Genomic DNA, 22,179 nt, shown 5'->3' with positions numbered 1-22,179 from the left:
TCAAAACCTTTGAAGGCTCTGCGTTCCCTCAAGTAGGAGGAATTCATCCTAGGCTCTTAAAGGACAAAGGATCCCTCAAAAGCTGGTTCACTTCTCTCAGCATCTTGAGGTCAGATTAGCATTCTGATGCCTTTCTGCTCCACGCTTTGCATTTTCCCCAGTTGGTCTCTTAGCTTGGACTCTTGGTATGTGGCACATAAACGGATTTGGTCTCAAGGGCTGAAGCAAATTTAGACAAGAATCTTAAAGATGACCAAAGGGAGAAGAAAGAGACCAGTGAGGCTGGGCAGAGGCTTGAAAAAAGAATCTTATTGTTTATCTCCCCCCTAAAAGACTAAATACACAACCATCAAAGATACCCACACTTACGTTCCTCCTTTGTCACTGAGGTTGGAGCAACAAGGGCCAGGGCTGGCTCCCCTGGTAATAGAAGCCCCTTCCATTCCCTCCTCCCAAGATGCTATTGCCCTTCTGTGATATCATGGTTTCCTTGACTTCCAAAGCTTCCCTGACTACTTGGATGATGTTATGCTCTCACAACTACCTTTGGAGATCATGTTATCCCCAATCCACCTGTAGGAAAATGGGTTCTATTGGGGGGGAATTTCTAGAGTGAGTTACATGTATACCTACCTATTGATGGCCCTACCTTCAAACGAGGTTTAAAAATCTGAGATCTTCCTGAGACAAAACACATCAGCAACTTGCTAGTCAATCAGAAACTAGAACTAGGCCTTCTCCATCACTATGAACTCACACCTGGAAAAAACACCCTCTACCTTTACCCTGTTTCACCACCTCCTCATTCCATAGAAGCCAGCTCAATGCTTCCTCCATCAGCCAAACTTGAGCCCATCCCCACTTCTGGATGCCAAAGATCCTAGATGCCATCATCACTATGAACCAGGTTCCAAAGTGGCAGATAATTTTGTCTCTTCAATAGCCATCCTATTCTTGGGATATTTTTTAAACTTTTTGTTTACACACCACTTCCCTCATACTAGATTATAATCTCTAGGAGGCTTTTTACAATTTTTTTAAAGTAGGCTCCACACCTAATGTGGAGTGTGAACTCAAGACCCCGATATCAAGAGTCGCATGTTCTATCAACTGAGCCAGCCAGGTGCCCCTCTGGGAAGCTTTTTAAAGAAATCCACCACAATGTCTAATGAAAGCCTGGAATAATTGCTGTACCATAAAATTTCATTTATGTTTGGCAATTACTTACTGGGTACCAGGCACTGCACTGGATACTAGGGAATAGTAACAAGACATGCCAAGCATAACTATAAACATTTTATAGGTATTAACTCATTTAATCTTTACATTGACATTGAGGTATATACAATTAGCATCCCTTCAAAGTTGGAAAAAGTGCTTGGGGATCTTACTTGACAAGTAAGAAGAGGGTAGGGGTTTGAGTACAGGACATCTAGATCCAGAGCCCACTCTCATAACCACGCACTGAAGTGAATGAAGAACTATGCTTACAGTTGAGCTTGGAAGATTCTCATCTGTAGAGTGTTAGCTAATACAATCCTGTTCCATGTGGATGTTCATTCAGCAAACATTTATTGTCCCCAAACTGTATTTCAGGTGCTCACATAGGCCCCCAGGGAACACAGTGCTGAGCAAAAGAAAACACATCTTTGCCCTGAAGCATCTTACCTTCTAAACAGGAGAGACAAATAGTACAAAATAATTTCAAATTCTAATGAGTGCTGAAAAGAACATAAAACAGAGACTATGGGAGAGGCCATCAGGAGCGGGGAGGCATTTAATAAGACCCTGATGAGGTAAGCACGCCAAGAATGCTACAGAGAAGCATGTAAAGGCTCAGGAAAGGAGAATTCTAGGCAGAAGGGCCAAAGCTCAGGGGCAGCATGGGGTGTGGTGAGAACCTCAGATGACTGTCCTAGAGAGTAGAGAAGTGGCTTGTAGCTTGCTCCCAAATTGCGTGGTATTGAGGGATCGCTTTTTAGGGCTGGCACTGGCTGGAAATGGTGTGAAAGATGCTGTTGATCAACTGTCCTAGGAAAGTAGCACACATTACTATACTTATAAATGACCATGCACATTTGTTAAGTCCATAGATAGTTGTCATGGAAACAGTTGCTTTTTAAAAAGTCCTACAGAGAATAATTCCATTCAGTTCCATCAAATTCATCAGCTTACTCAGAGAAGCCCTCCATGACTACCTACTCAATCTAAGTAACTGCCTAGTGACCATTAAACCACCCTATTTTCTCTATCTGCAGAAAATTTAATATTACCTGACATTTTTCTTCATAGGTTTATCATCTCTCTCCCCTAATTAGATTGTGAGGTCCATGGAACAAGGAACCTTGTCAATCTTACCAAGATCCCCAAGCCCTAAAAGAGGTACAGAAAAGCTCAATAGCTTTCAGCTTCAGCTGAAAGAAGAAGGGCCTTTAAGGATAATGTGTTGGATAGCAGAACAGCATGGGGAAAATCAGGGATCTAAAAGGACAAGAAATAAGTTATCCTACTTTTTTTTTTAAGTTTGCTTATTTATTTTGATAGTGAGAGAAAGCATGGGTGGGGGAGGGGCAGAGAGAGAGAGAGAGAGAGAGAGAGAGACACTCCCAAACAGGCTCTGCACTGTCAATGTGGAGCCTAATGTGGGGCTCAAACTCACAAACCGTGAGATCATGACCTGAGCCGAAGTTGGATGCCTAGCTAAATGAGCCACCCAGGTGCACTAAGTCATCCTACCTCTTAATTCTAGAGAACAAACTGATGGGTACCAGAGGATGGGGGGAATGGGTGAAATAAGTGATGTGAATTAAGGAGTGTACTTGTGATGAGGACCAGGTGATTAAAATAAAAACTTAAAGGAACCTGGGTGGCTCAGTCAGTTAAGTGTTGGACTTCAGCTCAGGTCATGATCTCATGGTTCATGGGTTCCAGCCCTACATCAGGCTCTGTGCTGATAGCTCAGAGCCTGGAGCCTGCTTCAGATTCTCCCTCTCTCTCTGCTCCTCCCCAGCTCACACTCTGTCTCTCTCAAAAATAAATAAATATTAACAAATTTTTTAATAAATAAAATAAAGAAACTTAAGGGCACCTGTGTGGCTCAGCAGGTTGGGCATCCCACTCTTGATTTCCAATCAGGTCATGATTGTGAGATTGAGCCCGGCACCAGGCTCCATGCTGAGTGTGGAGCTTGCTTAAGGTTCTCTCTCTCCTGCTCATGCGCTCTCTCTTAAAAAAAAAAAAAAACCCTAACTTGGATGTAAGTTTAAAAAATAAATTAAAAAGCGATTTATGCACCACCATTACAATATTAGAGTGCCCCGAATTTGACTGTATATTTAACTTTATCAATGAGTTTTATACTTTCATATGTTTTCATGTTGTTTCTAGGCATTCTTTCATGGGATCGAGCCCCATGTTAGGTTGTGCACTGGCAGTGCAGAGCCTGCTTGGGATTCTCTTGCTTCCTCTCTCACTGCCCCTCTCCCAGTCATGCTCCCTTCTCTTTCAAAATAAATAAATAAACATTAAAAAAAAAAAAAAAACTTAAAAAAAAAAAAAAGAAGTCATCCTAGCTGGACTTCAGGGTTTGGCTTGATGAATTGGGATTCTAGATTTCTATTCTAGATTTAGTGGCTGAGGTTCTATTTAACCCACCCTCTGTTAAGGTTGGGTGGGTAATGTGAGGGGCCCTGGGCTCCAGAGCCATGAAGATTTACCTGCCCTTACTACACATGGATGCTCTCAGAGGTAGGGCTTGCTTTCATGATAAAAACACTCAGAAAACTAGGAAGGAAGGGAATTTCCTTAATATGATAAAGGGCACTTATTAAAAATCCACAGCTAATATTGTACTTGATGGTGAAGTACTGAAAGCTTTGAAAGCTTTCTCCTCCAGGCCAGGAACAAGACCAGGATGTCTATTTTTACCACTGCCATTTAATATTGTACTGGAAGTTCTAGTCAGAGCAATTAGGCAAGAAAAAAATGAAAAGCATCCAAATTGGCCCTTTTGTGATTAAAAAAAAAAACCACCTCAACAAACTAGGAATAGAAGAAACTCACCTCAACATAATAAAGGTCTTATTGAAAAGCCCATAGCTAACATCATAGTCAATGGTGAAAAACTGAAACTTTCTCTTCTAAGATCAGGAATAAGACAAGCATGCCCACTCTCATCATTTCTATCCAAGATAGTACTGGTGGTCCTAACAGGAGCAATTAGGCAAGAAAAGGAAATAAAAGGCATCCAAATTGGAAAAGAGGAAGTAAAATTGTCTGTTCACAGATGACATGCTCTTATATGTAGAAAACTCTAAACATTCCACACCACCCAAAAAAGGACTAATAAACATTCAGCAAAGGTACAGGACACAAAACCAATATACAAAAATCAGTTGCATTTCTATACATAAACACTGAACAATCTGAAAAGGAAATTAAGAAAACCATCCTATTTACATTAGCATCAAAAAGAATAAAATACTTAGGAGTAAACTTAACCAGAGACAAAAGACTTGTACTCTGAAAACCATAAAACATTGGTAAAAGAAATTAAATACAAAGAAATGGAGAGACATTCTGTTTTTATGGACTGGAAGACTTAATATTGTTGGATTCAATGCTACCCTAAACAATCTACACATTTGATGCAGTCCCCATCAAATTGCAACGTGTTTTTTGTTTCTGTCTTTTGCAGAAATGGAACAATCCATCCTAAATCATATGGAGTTGCAAGGGACTCCAAATGGCCAAAAATAATCTTGAAAAAGAAGAACAAAGCTGGAAATGATCCTGATTTGAAAACTTACTATAAAGCTACAGTAATCAAAACAGTGTGGTACTGGCATAGACAGGCATATAGACCAAATGGAATAGCATAAAACCCAGAAATAAAGCCTCGTGTATATGGTCACATGATTTTCTATAAGGATGCCAAGACTATTAAGTGGGAGAAAGGATGGTATTTTCAATAAATGGTGCTGGGAAAACTGGATATCTACATGCAAAAGAAGGAAATTGGACCCTTACCTTACACCATATACAAAAATTAACTCAAAATGGATCAAATACCTAAATGTAAAACCTATCGCTATAAAACTCTTAAAAGAAAATATAGGGCAAGTCCTCCTGGGTGGCTCAGTTAGTTGAATGTCCAACTCTTGATATTGGCTCAGGTTATAATCCCAGGGCTGTGGGATCAAGCCCCCATCAGGCTCAGTGCTGAGCAGGGAGGCTGCTTAATATTCTCTCTCTCTCTCTCTCTCTCTCTCTCTCTCTCTCTCCCTTTCCTCCACTTGTGTTCTCTCTTTAAAAAAAAAAAACAGGGGTGCCTGGGTGGCTCAGTTGGTTGAGCATCCAGCTTCAGCTGGGGTCATGATCTCACAGTTAGTGAGTTTGAGCCCCACGTCAGGCTCTGTGCTGACAGCTTGGAGCCTGCTCCGGATTCTCTGTCTCCCTCTCTTTATGTCCCTCCCTTGCTTTTTTTCTCTCTCAAAAATAAATAACAATTTAAAACAAAAAACAAAACAAAACAGGAACACCTGGGCAGCTCAGTTGATTGAGCATCCAACTTCCACTCAGCTCATGATCTCATGGTTCATGAGTTTGAGCCCCACATTGAGCTTGCTGCTGTCAGCGCAGAGTCCACTTCAAATACTCTATCCCCCTCTCTCTGTTCTGCCCCCTCTAGTGCTGTTTCTCTCAAAAATAAATAAAAATATTTTTTAAAAGAAAAAAACCATAGGGCAATAGCTTTATGACATTGAATTTGGCAATGATTTCTTGGATAAGACAACAAAAGCACAGGCAACAAAAGAAATATATAGAGGCACCTGGGTGGCTCAGTCAGTTAAGCATCCAACTTCAGCTCAGGTCATGATCTCACAGTCTGTGAGTTGGAGCCCCACCACCACACCCTGTCAGGCTCTGTGCTGACAGCTCAGAGCCTGGAGCCTGCTTCAGATTCTGTGTCTTCCCCTCTCTCTCTGCCCCTCCTCCACTGATGCTCTCTCCCTCTCAAAATAAAAACATTTAAAAATTAAAAAAAAAAGAAAAATATATAAATTCAGCTTTATGAAAATGAAACACTGGTGTACATCAAAGTACACCAACAAAGAGTGAAAAAGATAAGCCATGGAATGAAAGAAATATTTCAAATCATGTATCTGATAAGGGATTGATATCCAGAATATGTAAAGAACTCCTAGAATTCAACAGAATACAAGTAACCAGACTGAAAATGAGCAAATGACTTGAATAGACATTTTTCTATAAAAGATATACAAATAGCTAGTAAGGATGTGAAAATATACTTAAAATCACTAATTATTAGGGAAATGCAAATAAAAACCACAATGAGATACTACTTCATACCCATCAGGATGACTATTACAAAATAATGCAAAACAAAAACAAAAACAAAAAACAAAAAACCCCTAGAAAATAATAAGTGTTAGAGAGGATATGGACACTAGAATACTTGTGTCTTGATGATAGGAATGTAAAATGTATAATCACTGTGGAAAACTGTTTGGCAGTTCCTCAAAAAGCTAAACATAGAATTATTGTGACACAGGAATTTCATCCCTGGGGATGTACCCCCGAAGAATTGAGAATGGGGACTCACAATCAGATACTTGTATGCCAAAGTCCATTGCAACAATATTCACAGTATCCAAAAGGTGGAAACACCCCAGTGTTTATCAGCAGATGAATGGATAAACGAAAGTAGTATATACATACAATTGAATGTAATTTAGCCACAAAAAGGAATGAAGATGTCCTGCTACATGCTATGACATGTAGTACCATATTGAAAATACACTAAGTAAATGAACTAAACACAAGAACTCACATGTTGTATGATTTCATTTATATGAAATATACAGAATAGGTAAATCCATAGGACAGAAAGCAAGGCTGGGGGTGGGGGAGCCGGCAATGGAATGGAAAGTAATTGCTTAATGGATATGGGGTTTTCAATTTGACAGTAAACTTCATATACTGAAAAAATAAATTAATAAAAATAAAAATAAAAAGATATGGGGTTTTATTTTGAGGTGATGAAAATATTTTAAAAGCAGATAGAAGAGGTGATTGTATAATATTGTGAATTGTTCATTTAAAGTGGTTAACTTATGTGAATTTTACCTCAATTTTAACATTTTATTTATTTTGCAGAGAGTGTGAGCAGGGGAGGGGTAGAAAGAGAGGGAGACAGAGGATCCACAGTGGGCTCCATGCTGACACCAGAGAGCCAGATGCAGGGCTTGAACTCATAAACCGCAAGATTATGTCCTGAGGTGAAGCTGGATGCTCAACCAACTGAGCTACCCAGGTGCCCCAATTTTACCTCAATTTTAAAAAATCAAAAAACAAGCTTAGAGAGGTTGAGTTGCATGAGATCTCACAGCCACTAACTAGTGGAACCAGAATTTGAACTCAGATCTGAGAATTCAAATTAAATACATACATACATATTTTTAAGATGTTTAGGGAAAGTGGGAGAATTTATTTACTTCAAGGGTAAATGACTTATACTGGTTTTTTTCTGAGAGCATGCTTATTATTTATAAGGGAGAAGAAATGATGCTTTCCACACAGTAGGTGTTCAATAGCTCTTTTTCTGAAATGGTCATCATTTACAGGCTCCATGGTCTGGAGAGAATTTGAGAGTATCTGGAAGGAGTTATAACTCTCTCCAAGCAGTGAAGGGTTCTTCCTCAAGAATGGAGATTGGGGAGGAACCATCTCCTCCCACATGTTGTATGACCTTGGGCAAATCACTTAACCTCCCTGAGATGAGTTCTTCATCTGTAAAATGCAAATAATATGCTTGCAATGGTGAAAAAGAAATGAGAAAATGGCTATAAACTTTCTTTGGAAGTGTTAAATGTATGTGCACGTTTATTTAGTTCAGAAAAAATTAGGCTAACATTTTCACTGTTAAGTCACTCCCACTATCTTCTAGAGATGATCACAAGCTCACAATCACCTCTACAAGAGATTGGCTGGGATTCCCAAGACTCAGCTGTACTGCTGTAATTATCTTGGGCACCTATTTCATTCTTATTGTAAATTATATTTGACTCCTCCAGATGGGACCAGGTTGGTCCGTCTCAGTAGCCCCAAGTCTACTACAAAATTGGGTTCCATTAACATGTATTGAACAGAATATTAGGGGTGTCCACAGTCCTCATGTTGCCATCAGGGGATTCAGGTTCATCAAAAAACCCTGGGGATTTGTTTTATAAAGGTTAAAAACCACAGCCCCTGAGACTCCTGGGGGATACAGGCACACAAACATAATTATTTTACAGCCTTAATCCCCGTGAGAACAAACTACCAGTGGGGGTGCAGGGGAAGGAATATTTGGTTTAGATACTTTAGGAATCTAATCTCCCCTTTGGTTACTTCTCACCCCTTTCCAGGCCTTACCTTGGCCCCACAGCAATCACCCAATGTGTTGTTAATTGTTGGGTGCTCAGTAATGTGTGGTTGGACCAACTCAGACCATAGGACCACCATTCCCTCTTGCTAAACCTAAACCTCTACTCCCGGTTAGTAAACTCACTCTGCTTTTTTTTTTTTTTAATTAAAAATTTTAAGTTTATTTCTTTATTTTGAGAGAGAGAGAGAGAGAGAGCGCCAGCACAAGCAGGGGAGGGGCAGAGATAAGGAGAGACAGAATCCCAAGCAGTCTCCACACCATCAGTGCAGAGCTTGATGCAGGGCTCAAACTCACGAACCATGAGATCATGACCTGAGCCAACATCAAGAGTCAACGCTGAACAGACTATGCCACACAGGTGCCCCATAAACTCACTCTCCTTTAATTCCTGGCCCAAATGTCATCTCTTCCGGGTTGTCTCCATGAACATAAAGGCCAGTCCTTTCTCTGGGCTTTCTTGGCATTTCATTCCACAAATATTTATTGGGCACATTCTGTTTCAGCCCTGAAGACAGTTATACAGCTTGGCCTCTGTCCTTAGAGCTTATGTCCACTGGGAAAGGCAGACCAGGAGCAAGCAGTTATACCACTATGAGACGGAAGCACAGGTTAAATACCTTAAGAATTGCAGGAGACATCTCGGAGACTACTTAGCTCACGCTCCCCTTTCCAAAACTTCCCACCCACTCAGGAATGGGACCTGGAGGCTATGTTTATGCTATATGTCTCAGTTATCCAGCAGTAGCTGATTGGCCCAGGGAGAATACCTAATTACAGATGGGCCAATTGGATTCTATATCCCAAGAATTTCAAGTTTCGAAGGTACAGAGAGCTATGACACAACCAGTCAGAGGGCATTGGGCTGGGAGTCTCAGAAGAGGGAGGGAAGGAAAGGTGAGGGCTCCTGCTGGAGAAGTCCAGAAAGTACCCCCTTCTCTTCAGCACCTTGTTTTACTTAAGGGAGTTTCAGGGGTTTTAGGCATCATCAAAATGACCCCAACTGAGGCAGGAGTGGTCAGGTAGGCTCCCAACCTGGCTGAGCTAAAAGGAAGGGGTGGGGGGACAGGCAGACCAGGTCAGGAGAAGGAGTGAGAGTTGGATAAAAGGCAGGGAAGAGGATTCTGAGTAGGGGGGAACAGAATAGGCAAAAGCCAAGAGGTAGGAACTGTGCGAGTAAGATGGAAAGAAACAAGACTAGAGTTGTGACCAGGACTAGGGTCACACATGCCCTTGTAAGGCACATTGAAGTCTAAAACGACTTGCAATTTAAATTGCACTAAGAGGGGCATCTGGGTGGCTCAGTTGGTTAAGCTTCGAATTAGGTCATGATTTCGCAGTTTGTGAGTTTGAGCCCTGCATCAGGGCTGTCAGCACAGAGCCAACTTCAGATCCTCTGTCCCCCTCCCTCTGTGCCCCTCCACCTGTCTCAAAAATAAATAAATAAACTGGAAAAAAATATGGGGCACATGGGTGTCTCAGTTGATTAAGCATCTGACTCTTCTTTTCGGCTCAGGTCATATTCTTACCGCCTGTAAGTTTGATCCCTGCATCCGGTTCTGCACGGTCAGCGTGGAACATGCTTGGGATTCTCTCTCTCCCTCTCTCTTTCTGCCTCTTCTCCACTTGTACACTCTTTCTCTTTCAAAATAAACAAATAAACTAAAAAAAAATTGCACTAACAGTGAAGGTTAGGGGATCATACCATGGGTAGTGAGAACTCTGTGATGATCCCAGCAGATGTTGCTGGCCTAAAATGAGGGTGTGGGAGAGCACAAATGGACAAATGGGGTCAGCACTGTTTAGGAAATGGCATGGTTTGGTCTTCATAACTACAAGTGGGGATAAGGGAAGGGAGGAGTCAGTGTGACACCTGCCTACCTGGGGATGACTTTTGTGGAGAGGGGAGCTTACCTGAAAGGCAGAGAAGCAGCGCTAGAGAGGGTAGGGTTGCTTAGAGCCTCATTGTGTAAAGCAGGGACCAGAAGCAATAGCCCTGGCCTCACTTGATAGCTTGTTAGAAAGACAGATGCTAAGGACCCAACCCAAACTACCACAATAAAGTTTAAGAGGCTCTCATTGAAATAGCACCTGATGAGTCATGAGTGTCAGCTCCATTCCTTTTTCCTTGTCCTGCTCTCTACCCAGTTTAATCTGTCAGTGGAGATCCCTCGGTTTTAAGGATCAGTGAAGACCCCTCAATATGTATGTAGACTTTGAGATGTATGGGTAGTTTTCTGGGGAGAGGATTTGTAGCAAGGTAAAGACCTATAAGATAAATGAAATTGAGAATAAAGAAAATTCATGAAACCAGAAGTTGGTTCTTTGAAAAGATCAATAGGGGCACCTGGGTGGCTCAGTTGGTTAAGTGCCTGACTTTGGCTCAGGTCATGATTTCACAGTTCATGGGTTCGAGACCTGCATCAGGCTCTGCACTGACAATGTGGACCCTGCTTGGGACTATCTCTCTTTCCCTCTCTCTCTGCCCCTCTCCACTTGCTCTCTCTCTCTCTCTCTCTCTGTCAAAAATAAACGAATAAACTTAAAAACAAAAGATCAATAAAGTTGACAAAACTTTAGTTAGACTGACCAAGAATAAAAGAGATTACTAAATCTAATTCAAATTGCTAAAATAAAAAAAAATGGAAGTGGGAACATTACTAATAATCCTACAGAAATAAAAAAGATTGTAAGAGATTATTATGAACATAGTAAGCTGGATGAAGTGGACAAATTTCTTGAAACACAAAACCCACCAAGATTAAATCATGAAGAAATAGAAATTTTGAGTAGACCTACAACTAGTAAGGAGATTGAATCAGTAATCTAAAGTCTCCCAACAAATAAAACCCTGAACCTAATAGCTTCATTGGTGAATTCTACCCAACATTAAAAAAAAAAAAAAGTTTATTTATCTTTGAGAGGTGGGGGGAGGGGCAGAAAGAGAGGGGGAGGGAAGATCCAAAGTAGGCTCTGTGCTGACAGCAGAGAGCCTGATGCAGGGTTCAAATTCACAAACTGTGAGATCATGAACTGGTCCGAAGCCAGACACTTTAGCCAACTGAGTCACCCAGGTGCCACTCTATGCAATATTTAAAGAAGAAGTAATACCAATCCTTCTCAAACTTCCAAATAAATGAAGAGGAAAGAACACTTGCTAACTTATCCTACAAGGCCAACATTGCCAATATCAAAGTCGGATAAAAGACACTACAAGAAAACTACATATAATTATACCTTATGAACATTGATGAAAAAATACTTAATAGAATATTAGCAAACCAAATTCAGCAGCATACTAAAAGGAATATACACCACAACCAATTGTGATCTATTCCTGGAATGCAAGAATAGTTCATCATACTAAAATCAATCAGGGTATTACTAACAAAATGAAGGAGGAGGAAGCACATAATCTCAATTGATAGAGAAAAAACATTTGACAAAATTCAACACCTTTTCATGATAAAATCACTAAAAGAACGAGTAACAGAAGGAAACTACTTCAATATGATAGGAGTCATATATAAAAAAACCCACAGCAAAAAACAAGCCCAAATCACAATGGTGAAAATCTGAAAGCTCTTCCTCCAACATCAGGAACAAGGTAACGATGGATGCCTGCTTTTGCCACTTCTATTCAATACAGTACTGGAATTTTAACCAGAGAAATTAGTCCAGAAAAAGAAATTAAAGGCATCTAAGTTGGAAAGGAAGAAGTAAAATAATCCCTGATTGAAGATAATAGGATCTCATATGTAGGAAACCCTAAAGATTCCAAACAGACAAACAAACAAAAAAACTGCTAGAACTAATAAACGAATTCAGCAAAGTAGCAGGAAACAAGTCAACACACAAAATAAGTTTCATTTCTATACATTAGCAATGAAATAAACAGAAATAGCGGTGCCTGGGTGACTCAGTTGGTTAAGTGTCCGACTTCGGCTCAGGTCATGATCTCACAGTTCATGAGTTTGAGCCCCTTATCGAGCTCTGTGCTGACAGCTCAGAGCCTGGAGCCTGCTTCGGGTTCTGTGTCTCACGCTCTCTGTCTGCCAGGCCCCCTCAAAAATAAATAAACTTAAAAAAAAAATAAACAGAAAGAACAAGTGTTGGTGAGGAAGTGGAGAAATTGGAACTTTTCTGCATTGTTTGTGAGAATGTAAAATGACACAGCAACTGTGGAAACAGTACAGTGGCTCTACAAAAAATTAAAACTAGATTTACCATATAATGTAGCAATTCCACTTCTGAGTATGTACCCCGAAGAACTGAAAACAGCATCTCAAAGAGATATTTATACATCCATGTTTCATAGCAGCATTATTCACAATAGCTAAAATGTGGAAGGAACCCGTGTCCATTGATGCATAAATGCACGAACAAAAGGTGATATATACATACCGTGGAATATTATTTAGCCTCTAAAAGGAAGGAAATCCTGTTGCATGCTACAACATGGAGGAATCTTGAGGTCAGTCATTTGAAAGACAGATACTGTAAGATTTCACTTTTTAAAAAAAATTTTAATGTTTATTTATTTTTGAGAGTAAGAGAGACAGAGCATGAGAGACAGTGAGAGAGGGAGACACAGAATCCAAAGCAGGCTCCAGGCTCTGAGCTGTCAGCACAGAGTCCAATGTGGGGCTGGAACTCACAGACCCCGAGACCATGACCTGAGCCAAAGTTGGAAGCTTAACCGAGTGAGCCACCCAGGCGCCTCTGTAAGATTCCACTTACCTGAGGTATCTAAAGCAGTCAAATTCACAGAACAGAAAGTAGAATGGTAGTTGCCAGGGACTGGGGGGAACAGAGAATGGGGAGTTAATATTAATGGGTAGAGAGTTTCAATTTTAAAAAATAAAAGAGCTACAATGAAGATGATGGATGGTGGTCATGGTTGTACATTATGAATATATTTAGTGCCACTGAACTGTACACTTAAAAAGGTTAATATGTATATGTATATGTATATATACATATATGTATATGTATATGTATATGTATTTTATCACAATAAAAGAAAAAAAAAAAACAGAAAAAAAAAAAAGAGTTAAGAACTACTGGGATCCAGAGAAACTTTTCCATAGTTGGATGTGGGGTTACAAACACAATGGAACACTGAATATTGTGTGAGAGCAAAGTGAACTTTTTGTTTTTATAAAAACCATTTGTTTCCTATGTAAGTATATCTGGGGTTTAGGAAACACAGAGCTGGTCCTTAAGGAGCCACATGTCAACTCTCTTGAATGCTCTGATGCGCTTTAGCAGCCTGTGGGGTCCCAGAACATGTTCATTACAGCCACTGTCACATTGTATGGCTGTTTGTGTGGCTATCAACCTGAAGAGCCTGTGGACATGAGGTAGAATCCTGTTTCCTACCCAGCACATGGTACTCCATCAATGAATGAAAGAATCAGCAAATGAGTGTCTATTAGGAGGTGATGCACCTACAGTTCTAAGAAGGAGAGGGAAATCACAGTTTGGGTTCTTCCCATGGTTCTCTCCATCTATTTATTTCCACTTTTCACAGTCTGGCCCTGACCCTTACCACTTGCAGGAAGCCTTCCCAGATTATGCCCAGCTACCACATTGAAGGTTTGGGCCTCCAGGATAACTCATCTTCACCATTTCCCTTTCACCTGAAGATGGAAGTAGGCAAGAAAGTTAACACAGGGAAGAATGAGCTGCCTAAAAAGGCAGCTAGGTAGGCTGGGAGAGGGAGGATGGGGAATCAGGCCCTCTATACTCCAGCATCTCCAACTCCAGACTCCAAAAGAGAGGGGTTGGGATGCTTCCTCATCCTTCCCCAGAGTAAGTATCCCAACAGACCTGGGGGATGCCACTGGGCTGCTCAAGTCCTTCTGGGAAGAAGATGTTGTCCTCCAAGGTGGCATCTTCGAAAGGCTGCTGGAGGAGGGGATAAGTACCGTAGGTCAAGCTAGGGTACTGGCCGAATGCTCACCTCCTGTGCCTCCTTTCCTGATGGAGAAAGCAGGAGTTCTGGACTTTGTCCTTATAGCCGAGCAGGCTTGGACAAGTTAGTTAATTTCTCTGAGCCACAGCTTACTCATCTGTTAAAATGGAGCAATGATGCCTACCTTGTAGGACTGTTGAAAGAACACTTTGAGGGTCTGAGCATGGGACCTTGCTCAAAGGAGATGCTCTGTGTCTGCCTGGACTTAGTGCAGAACTCTAGCTGCACAAAGGTCAGTAACTTTCACCAGAGGCCTGGCTGTAGCATCACCAGTTAAACCATGTGACTGAGCTAGTGACAAAGCCTCTGGTGCCTCAGCATCCTGAGATAAAGGGTGGGAAAGATCTGTTCCCACCATCTCCCTCTCATGAGTGGCAGCTGAGAGGAAACCACGGGACAGAGATGGCTTTAGAATAAAACACAAAAGCCAACTCATACTGAGCAATTACCTGGGTCAGGCTAAGTCCTTAATGTTCATTAGCTCATATAATCCTTGCAGACACCATGGGAAGGGTACTATTATTCTCTGTATATATCAGTTTTACTTCTATCTACTTACTATTTTTATTTCTATTAAAACAATTTTTTAATGTTTATTTTTGAGAGAGAGACAGAATGCAAGCAGGAGAGGGGCAGAAAGAGAGGGAGACACAGAATCCGAAGCAGGCTCCAGGCTCTGAGCTGTCAGCACAGAGCCCTATGTGGAGCTCGAACCCATGAACTGCGAGATCATGACCTGAGCCAAAGTCAGACACTCAACCGACTGAACCACCCAGGTGCCCCTCTACTTAACATTTTTAGAGAAGTTTTAGATTCACAACAAAATTGAGCAGAAAGTACACAGCCCCCACACTTCCCCCCCACACCCGCCTCCTCCCTCACCCCAGCCTCCTCAATTACCAACATTCTCCACCAGAGTGGTACATTTGTCACAATCAGTGAACCTACACTGACTCATCACCATCTCCCAGAGTCTGTAGTTTATTAGCACTCTTGGTGTTTGTATATTCTATAGATTTGGACAAATGTATGGTGACATGTATAGTTTTACTTTTCAATACGATTTATTTTTACCAAAGCAGTACATGTTCAGTGGCTTCGAAGCTAAAGTACAAAAAGAGCTTATATGAAAAAGCAATCTGCCCTGCCCACTCTTTCTAACCCAAGGCCCAGGCCTCAGGGGCAGAGTGGATCCTTGTTCTGTAGTCCTCAGCCTCGGGAGGCCGGCGGGGGGGGGGGGGGTTCACCCTTAGCACTGAGGTGATGAACCTTCTTTTTAGGATAAGGACTATCAGAAGGGAGTGGAGACAAATAGCCCATTGGGGCCAAATGGCCAGACTGGATACCCTCTACCCCAAGGTCAGCCAAGCATCTCCAATAAGACATTCTAAAGGTTATTATAAAATCCCTGCTTACTTCTTTAGAAGCCCTAGAGATCATTTTTGGACTTTTGCTGGATGAGGAGAGCTAAAGCCCAACACAGGAAGGCTGCCATGATGTGAAGCTCCTGGGGCAGAGGGAGATTGGGTTCTGGCTGGCTGTGTATCCTGGGAAAACTTCTCCCCTCTGGACTTTGAGATCTTCATGTGAAAAACCAGAGAGTTGGACAGCTGATCCCTACGGCCATGTCTCAGCTGACAGGGGGAGTCTGGGCTCCTATTGCTTAGCGGCCCAATCTCTAGTGCTCTTCCTGTGAGCTGGGTACTTCCTTGTAACCACCTTCAAAGTAAGCATTATTGCCCCATTTTATGGATGAGAAATTGAGACCCAGAAGTGTTGTCAGGCCACATAGCTAAAGAGGAGCAGGGTCAGGATTCTAAATCAGGGCGCATGCTCTCCTTCCCTGGGGCTGGATCACTGAGCCTTCTGTCCCACTTTCACTGGAATAGGTGCTCTGGTGTGTGTGTGTGTGTGTGTGTGTGTGTGTGTGTGTGTGTGTGTGTGTGTGTGGCAGGTGAGTGGGTATGTAGGTAGGAGAGTAACAGAGGATCCCATGGCTTCCAGTAGCAGCAGGGCCCAGCTCACTAGGCCCCCAGGATTTCAAGTCTCCAGGCCCACCTCAGGGTGAAGAGCATCACATCCACATTCTGTTTGATGCCAGCTTCTCACCCCAGACCAGTATTCTTGGCTTTGGCTGTGAATGAATCACCTGTGGAGCTTTGGGAAACAATAGTGTCTGTGACCCATCTGTAGAGATACTGATTTAATTGATCTGGAACAGACTCCTGGCACTGGGAGATCATCAAAACTCCACAGGTGATTCAAATGTGCAGCTAGGGCGGAGAACCTTGTACTAGCCTCTCAGCTTACTGAAGAGCCTTGTTTTTGCTTCACCATGCCTGGCCCTAGGGAATGTCTGCTGTCTTTGCCCTGCCTCCCTAGCCATCAGGGCAGAGAAAAAGCAGTAGCCTTTGTTTTCTGCTACAATGTAACTACCTTTCTCTGTAACAAGGTCCACAGCACCATTACTCTGCCCTCTTGAATTTCTGGTCCTCCTCAGAGTAGCCAAGGCCATGATGCTTTTTATGGATTCTTTGAAACTAAAGCCCCTGGAATCCAGTCCTAACAGGTTTGGGGGTGGGGAGCCCACCTTGCTCTCTGCTCTGCATCTTTGAGGAAAAGAAATGGGGGAGGGCAGGGTTTGCTCTCCACCCAGGCTGCCCTGAGTATTTTCTGGCTCCTAGGTAAGGCTTGCAGCCCCATGAAATTAGTATGTCCTGCATTCAAAAAAGGACAAGGAGAGGGGCGCCTGGGTGGCTCAGTCGGTTGAGTGTCTGACTCTTGATTTTGGCTCAACTCATGGCCTCAGGGTTGTGAGATAGAGCCCCTTTTTTGGGGCTGAGTGTGGAGTGCTGAGTGCTGAGTGCTGAGTGTGGAGCCTGCTTGAGTGTCTCTTTCCTCCTCTCCCTCTCTGCCTCTCCCCCACTCACATGCACGTGTGCACTCTCTCTCAAAAAAAACAAAAACCCACACAAAAACTCCGAAAAAAACTTTAAAAAAGGACAAGGACAATTCTGGAGGCTACAAGAATCTCAGAAGAGAGGCAAATCTGAATGCTACCCAGAGAATGAGAATCTCCTGTCTCCTGCCTACTGAACTCAGGTTCAGAAAGGTGCCTGATGTGCTCCTGACTTAGGACACCTATGTGGGCTTTGGGCCACAGAGCCCTGGATGCTGATTTCAGAACCCATAAAAGAGAATCAAAGTTAGGAGTAGAGGGCTAGGTGAGAGGTGGGTTGGAGATGTACTGGCGGTTGTAATTAAGCCGAGCCAGGACCAGGAACTGGAAGTGATAGTGGGGGAAGTTACTCAGGACAGGACTCTGAGGTGGCCACTAAATGTGGTATTCCTTAGCCTGCTCTCTTTCTTTTTAAAGCCTGGGCTTTGAAGTCACAGATTTATGGCAGGCTAAGCCAAGATGGGTCTGGAAGCCACATGACAGATGGTTTTCAAACTGAGTTCCTTAGAATCCTAAGGAGTTCCTCAGAATTGGTAGGAACTCTGCCACACGGTGTCCTCCAACTCCCAACATGGCTTCTTTTTTCTACTTAATGAACAGATGTACAAGATTTCACTGGGGAAAAAAAAAAAAAGGATTCTACACTAAAATAATACTAACAAAATTTAAAAACCGTAGCTCTAGTAAACTTCTGATGGGGAAACTTGCCCAGGGTCGCCCTCTAGTCTTTTACCCCTTAGACCAGGCCTGTCCCCACAGCACACTCGCAGGCTCCATAGAGTATACAGTAGAAGACCCTCTGTGGAAGTATGGCTTCAATGCTGCAACAAAAATGGCCAAGAGAGGAGCCACATGGGGGAGGGCCACTCTTAACAGAATGAATGACCCCAAGACCCAGAACTTCAGCCCCCGAGAGACAGTGTGAAGCTGCCTTGGCTCTAATGTCAAAAGCCCTCATGATTCTAGTCTGTTCTTACCTTCAGGTAAATGTAGGGACCTGACCTGGGAGGTAGGGCCCTAGGGATTCCAGGCTGCCCCACCACTTCCTGGGCCATAGCTTTCTCTTTAAGGAAGGCAACTTGGGGGGGGGGGGGTCACCTGGGTGGCTCAGTGGGTTGAGCCTCCGACTTCGGCTTAGGTCATGATCTCACGGCCCTCGTGAGTTCGAGCCCCATGTTGGACTCTGTGCTGACAGCTCAGAGCCTGGAGCCTTCATATTCTGGGTCTCCCTCTCTTTCTCTGCCTTCTCCCACTCATGCTGTCTCTCTCTGTCTCTCAAAAATAAATAAAACATTTTAAAAAATTAAAAAAAAAAAGGAAGGCAGCTGGGCACAGTCACTCAGCTCCTAGACTGTGGGCCCTTGAGAGCAGGACATGTCATCTCCATCATGTGCTGCATCCTCCTCAGCCCAAGTGACACAGGATACAAGGTGAGGCATAGAGCTGAAACTCAGGAATCCCTAGCTTCACAGAAAATATTTTTTATTGATTAAAAAAATTTATTTTGAGAGAGAGAGACAGAAAGTGAGTGGGGAAGGGGCAGAGAGAGAGAGAGAGAGAGAGAGAAAGAGAGAGAGACAGAATCTGAAGCAGGCTCCAGGCTCCGAGCTGTCAGCACAGAGTCCAACACAGCACTTGAACTCACAGGCTGTGAGATCATGACCTGACCTGAAGTTGGAGGCTCAACTGACTGAGCCACCCAGGCACCCCTATTGATTTTTTTTAAACAAGGCTTCAGGGGTGCCTGGGTGGCTCAGTCAGTTAAGTGTCTGACTTCGACTCAGGTCATGATCTCAAGGTTCATGGGTTTGAACCCTGCATCAGGCTCTGTGCTAACAGCTCAGAGCCTAGAGTCTGTGTCTCCCTCTCTGCCTCTCCCCCACTAGTGCTCTGTCTCTTTTTCTCTCTTAAAAATAAATACTAAAACAAATTTTTTTTTCTTTTTTTTTTTAATTTTTTTTAACATTTATTCATTTTTGAAAGGCAGAGAGAGACAGAGCGTGAATGGGGGAGGGGCATCGAGAGAGAGACACAGAAACAGAAGCAGGCTCCAGGCTCTGAGCCATCAGCACAGAGCCATCAGCACAGAGCCCGACGCGGGGCTCGAACTCACGGACCGCGAGATCATGACCTGAGCCGAAGCCGGCCACTTAACCGACTGAGCCACCCAGGTGCCCCTAAAACAAATTTTTTAAACAAGACTTCAATCAAGTGGCTCTCCTGAATCCCGCCCCCCCCCCCCAAAAAACTGTGACCTTCCACAGCAGTGGTTGACTTTGTATACTATATGTAGTGAAACTTTCTTCTCCCTCCTGTTTTCTTTTATGGGTTAGCTTCTCTGGTGGTAGAAATTTCTATACCCTGGAGAGAGTGGGCTCTGGGTATTCCCATTTATTCTCCCAACCTTTTTCTTCCTCTGAGCAGTCCAACGGGTGAGGGTATCCCAAGGCCAACGGGGCTGCTTATCAATGCAGAAGAATGTGAGAGCATGCGCTTGCCCAGGAAACAGGTGGAAAATTCAACCACAAGTGAATGACCATCGATGGATTGCACTGAGGGGAAGACTGAATCCTCAGCTCAGAGGTCTTAACCTCTCTTTGCCATGGAACATCCAGAACATCAGTGATCAGAACTTTTATATGTATTCAATTGGGGTGGGGCCCTCTATTCACCCTCTTCCTCTGGGTCTCAAGGGACAGGATGATGGCCAAAGACCACAGACCACAGACCCAGGCGCCTGCTGTTCTTACCTCCCTGCAATGACCAAGATCTGAGAAACTGTTCTCATCCCCAGGTCTCCGACTGACCCCCTCATGCTTTACAACCTGAGCCCCTCCAGACCCCCCACCTCCCTCAGAGTCCAAAGGCCACTTCTGAAGCCCTCCATAGCCCCAAGTAATTCCCACTAATCCCTGGTTGTCCTGGTCCCTGGTCCTGTGGGGAGGCAGCCAGCTTTGTGACTTCACAAAAGGCCATCTTGTGACAAGTTTGGACCAGATGAAGCAGGAACTAGACAGAGGGGCTCCCCCCAGAAACACCATGTGACTTTTCATGGAGAGACACCCCCACCTCTGAGGGAATGAAGAGGAACTGCCTCATGGTAAGAGCCCAGGACATCTTCTACACTTAGAAACACCTTTCCTTAATGACTTCAACTCCCAGACCTAACTGGATATTCCTGGCTACCCTGGCAATATGTCTCAGAGGTCCAGGCCCATTGCAGCAAGGTTTAGGGAGGGGCAGGAGGTGGTGGATACTTCAAGTGGTGGTGGTGACGGTGGGTCTCTGGCCTCTGAATGGGAAGTCAGATGAGCCTCCTTCCATTACACAAAGCTAATCTTCTCTAGGCTTTTCAAAGTAAAAAGACTGATAGATGTTTTATGTGACCTGAGTCTTCATCAGGGTCTGCCCCTGTGGGCTCCAGAGTACCTTCAAATAGGTCAGGACTGAGATCCCTGAATTCCATAGAAAGGTTTCATGGCCACAAACAGGTATTGTCAAAAATCCAAGGTCTTTTCTCTCCAATTCTGACTCCACTGTTGTTCCTCCTGGAAGAACTTATGATTCCAGGAACGTGAGGCAAAAGAGGCTGGGGGTGCTTTCTCTTTACCTTCCTTGCACCTGTTCCTCACCCTCTTACCTGGAGCATAGTCTCTGGAAAGGGCAGGCCACAGGAGTCAGCAGGGATGCTAACTGGCAGCCAGGCTGTCATCTGATAGGTAGTGCAGGTACCTGGAAGGCAGAGGTTGGCCCCCTTCATGCTGCAGCCCTTGTTTGTGATGGGCAGGTTCACTGTGAGGGTAGTCCAGGGTATATCTATGGCCACCCCCTCTGCCCTCTACTTTGTGACATCACCATCCTGCCAGAGGACCCAGAGAAAGAAGCAAGTGTGCTCTGGGCAAGGATTCTAGATACAGGCCTCCCAGCAGGGAGGCAGGGTGGATAGGCTGGTTTGGGAAGGTGACATGTCTGGATTTACATCTAAGGGGCTCCTTGGCCTTGACTACTTTCACCTTTGATCAGTGGTAGCTCTTAAAGCTCTTAAAGCATCTGGAGGCCTAGGAACAGATCTTCTTAAACCACCCTCTGACCCGTGCAATTTTCAGTTCTGGGGTGGGACAGAGAGGTGGACAGGTGATCCCCCCCAGGGTGGTTCCTTTGCTACTTCCCAGCACTTTTGAAAATATGCCCTAGGATTTTTTTCTGGTTAGGAGCTCATTTCTCATTTAAATGAGGAAAACCTGAGCTCTGCCAGCAGCTAGTCCTGGGAGCAAAGAGAAACCAGCTGAAGAACTTAAACAGGGACAGCATTAGACCAAGAATAATCAAAATAGGAATAGTCATCACTTCTCTAACACTTACTGTGTGGTAGGCCTCAAGCCGAGTATTTTACATGCATTATCACATTTAATCCTCAATGCTAGAAAGAAGATGTTATTTCTACTTTCCAGCAAAAGAAACTGAAGCTCGGGAGGCGGAGTGATTAGGCCAAGGTTCCACAGCTGGAAAATGGGAGCACCAGTATTAGGATGCAGGTCTATTTTCTTCCCAGGCTGGACTCCACTGCTGACCCATCTCCATCTGCAAACTCTTCCCAGTAAAGAGGAAAAACTATTTTCTTATTCTTGACCACAACCAATGGGGTTAAAGAGAGAAGGGTAGATGGGAAGAATTTGAGCCTAATAGCACTCACATCATCAGCTTGTGGCTAAAGGAGCCTTGACTGCTTTGCCTGTCTAATGAAACCCTTTGGGAGACAGCTGTTCTTATTTGCTTCTAACTATTTTGCAGATGATT

The 22,179-nt window shown here is 43.5% G+C and overlaps 1 protein-coding gene and 1 long non-coding RNA gene across 3 annotated transcripts in view; one reads left to right on the top strand and one right to left on the bottom strand.

Moving 5' to 3' along the window:
* Positions 1-13,157: 13,157 nt before the first annotated feature.
* On the bottom strand, positions 13,158-21,202 carry LOC132678591 (uncharacterized). 2 transcript variants are annotated; one of them, XR_009609675.3, is made up of 4 exons: positions 21,023-21,202; positions 14,279-14,428; positions 13,998-14,088; positions 13,158-13,246 (listed from the first exon to the last, which is right to left on the bottom strand). It is a non-coding gene; the product is annotated as an uncharacterized LOC132678591 (long non-coding RNA). The 2 variants fall into 2 exon arrangements; XR_009609674.2 differs by lacking the exon at positions 13,158-13,246 and having other exon boundaries at positions 13,941-14,088.
* DCAF1 (DDB1 and CUL4 associated factor 1) overlaps positions 20,380-22,179 on the top strand; it is an 89,243-nt gene continuing 87,443 nt past the window's right edge. Inside the window, exon 1 of the mRNA XM_078443042.1 lies at positions 20,380-20,482. The gene's annotated coding sequence lies outside the window, so the exon portion shown is untranslated. The remainder of the gene's footprint in view (positions 20,483-22,179) is intronic.

Source organism: Panthera onca, chromosome A2 (assembly GCF_046562875.1).
Source record: "Panthera onca isolate mPanOnc1 chromosome A2, mPanOnc1 haplotype 2, whole genome shotgun sequence".
Lineage (NCBI taxonomy): Eukaryota > Metazoa > Chordata > Mammalia > Carnivora > Felidae > Panthera > Panthera onca.
This window is presented reverse-complemented; position numbering and strand designations above follow the sequence as displayed.